Source organism: Zea mays, chromosome 3 (assembly GCF_902167145.1).
Source record: "Zea mays cultivar B73 chromosome 3, Zm-B73-REFERENCE-NAM-5.0, whole genome shotgun sequence".
NCBI classification, from domain to species: Eukaryota; Viridiplantae; Streptophyta; class Magnoliopsida; order Poales; family Poaceae; genus Zea; species Zea mays.
The window spans coordinates 111,385,140-111,388,285 of record NC_050098.1 but is presented as its reverse complement, the minus strand read 5'-3'; positions in this window follow the sequence as shown (position 1 = coordinate 111,388,285).

Below are 3,146 nucleotides of genomic sequence, written 5' to 3'. Positions count from 1 at the left end.
CGACGGAGGAGGCGATAGCAGCTTGAGCCACGACACCGACTTTTCTGCTGACCAGGAGCCGGAAGGATGGGTTCCTCGACCCATCACTCGCGATGCTGCTCGCGGGTGTCACTTCCACGATGCGGTCAACACCCTGCTACGTCGGGCACTTGACCGACGTACCTGGTCTATCGAGTATCGTTGTGTGGTCTTCCAGGACAGTCGTGGGGTCTACCCGGACCGCTGGGAGGCGACCTGCTTGGTGCGCCGTCCGGAGAACAGTCTCCAGGGTGCGGAGGTCTGCTCAGAGCACTATTCTATCTTTGAGCGGGACTCAGCTGAGGCGGCCATGCAAGATGTCGTACGGCATGCGCTTTCGCACTACTGCTCGGTTCTCGGCTGGGTAGCTGATGGTCTCAACCTGAAGTATTACCCCCGCCGTCCATCTGGCAGCACAGAAGGCGTGATTGTCTCACCTGTTGGTGAGGACAATCCTAGGTTGAGCAGCACAGTCAACCTAGCTGGCGTGCTAAACACGGAGCTGGACCATGCGCTAGACGAGCTGAGTAGGGCTCGTGCTGAGATCGCCCAGCTGCGGGCTGAGCGCGCGGAGCGTTGTCACCTGGATGATGGTTCCCCTGCTCCCGTCGGGACTCAGCACCCGTACCGCTCACCTCGGCGTGGACACCAGTCTTATGGCAACCCCGACTGCAAGACCAAGATAAATTTAGAACCATAGATCGTCAGAGTCGGATCTTGTAATTAATACGAAAATATATACATAGAAGCTATAGTCTTAGCGTTAGTCTCGCTTTTAGTTAGTCTTAGTTAGACAGGGTAGTTTGTTTATCCTGTGCATTTATGTTTGTCATGATGAACTATGTTTGATTTGGATCTTTGTAATGACTGTCACTAGAGTGTGGGTATCCCCTGCATTTTGGTTTACCTGTTATATGCTAATGAAGTTAGTTATCTAGTTGGGATGCCTTTTATTCCACTTTCCCCTTTATCTGAGAAGCTGTGTTGGTCTGTGTTGGAGATCAGTGAAGATGCTCATATGTTCAGAGTTGTGGAGAATTCTATACTCTTTTCTTATGCTGCAAGATTTGCAAGATCAGTTCTGATGTGTGGTTGCATTCTGCAGATGTCAGAAAACAGGCGCAGAGGACAAAGGCGTGCTCAGCAGGAGCAAGCAGCTCAGCAGGATGAGGTACCCCAGCAACAGCAACTGCCGCCCCCGCCCCCGATGTCCATCGAGCAGATGTTCCTGATGTAGACTCAGGCAGTTCAAGCCATCGGTTAGACTCTGGCCGCCATTCAGCAACAGCAGCAGCAACAACCACCACCTCAGCCTCAGATGCCTCAGATGCCCAGAGACAAGCGTGCTGAATTCATGAGAGGTCATCCCCCAACGTTTGCTCATTCTTCTGACCCCATGGATGCTGAAGACTGGCTGCGCACTGTGGAGCGAGAGTTGCATACCGCTCAGTGTGATGACAGGGAGAAAGTTCTATATGGTCCCCGTCTGTTGAGAGGAGCAGCTCAGTCTTGGTGGGAGTCTTATCTCGCCACCCATGCCAACCCCGACACTATCACCTGGGAAGAATTCAGAGGTAGCTTTCGTCAGTACCATGTTCCTGGAGGTCTGATGACAATGAAGAAGGAGGAGTTCCTGGCCCTCAAGCAAGGGTCATTGTCTGTCAGTGAGTACCGGGACAGGTTTCTGCAGTTGTCTCGCTATGCTCCTGAAGATGTCAACACCGACGCCAAGAGACAGTACCGTTTCCTGAGGGGTTTGGTTGACCCTCTGCAGTATCAATTGATGAATCATACCTTCCTAACATTCCAGCACCTGATTGACAGAGCAATCATGACAGAGAGGAAGCGTAAGGAGATGGAGGATCGCAAGCGCAAGATCAGTGGACCTCAGCCTGGAAGCAGCAATCGTCCTCGTTTCTCAGGCAATCAACCTCAGCAGTTTAGGCAAAACCAGCGTCCACCTCAGCAGCAGCAGTTCCAAAGGCAGTATCCTCAGCACCAGTATCAGAATCGCCAGAACAATCAGTCAGGAGGAGGTCAGTTCCAGAGGCAGAATTAGTAGGCACCTCGTCTTCCTGCCCCCGCAACTCAGCAGAACAATCAAGCAGCACCAGCTCAGGTAGGAAACAGAGCATGTTTCCACTGTGGAGAGCAAGGCCACTGGGTGATGCAATGTCCGAAGAAGGCGGCCCAGCGGCAGTCAGGCCCCAATGCCCCAGCAAAGCAGAATGTGTCTCAGCCTGGAGCAGGCAACCGCTCTCAGCCACGTTATAACCATGTGAGACTGAACCACTTGGAGGTTAAAGCAGTTCAGGAGACCCCCGGCATGATAGTAGGTATGTTTCCAGTCGACTCTCATATTGCAGAAGTGTTATTTGATACTGGAGCAACGCATTCATTTATTACTACATCATGGGTAGAAGCACATAATCTTCCAATAACTGCCATGTCAACCCCCATTCAAATTGACTCAGGCGGTGGTAGAATTTGAGCCGATAGCATTTGCTTGAAAGTAAGTGTGGAAATAAGGGGGATAGCGTTTCCCGCTAACCTCATAGTAATGGGTACTCAGGGAATAGATGTCATCCTAGTGATGAATTGGCTAGATAAGTATCAGGCATTTATCAGTTGTGATAAGAGGACAATCAAGTTGGTGTCCCCACTAGGAGAGGAAGTGGTGACTGAGTTAGTCCCGCCTGAGCCAAAGAAAGGAAGTTGTTATCAGATGGTTGTCGATAGCAGTGAAGCAGACCCAATTGAGAGTATCAAGGTTGTGTCCGAGTTCCCGGATGTGTTTCCAAAGGACTTACCAGGTATGCCACCAGAGCGGAAAGTTGAGTTTGCTATAGAGCTTCTTCCTAGCACCGCCCCCATCTTTAAGAGAGCTTACAGAGTATCTGGACCAGAGTTGGTTGAACTCAAGAAGCAGATTGATGAGCTGTCAGAGAAAGGTTACATCCGGCCAAGCACCTCGCCTTGGACCGCCCCTGTCCTATTTGTGGAGAAGAAAGATGGCACCAGAAGGATGTGTATCGATTATCGAGCTCTGAATGAGGTCACCATCAAGAACAAGTACCCCTTGCCCAGAATAGAGGATCTATTCGACCAGTTAAGAGGAGCCAGCGTGT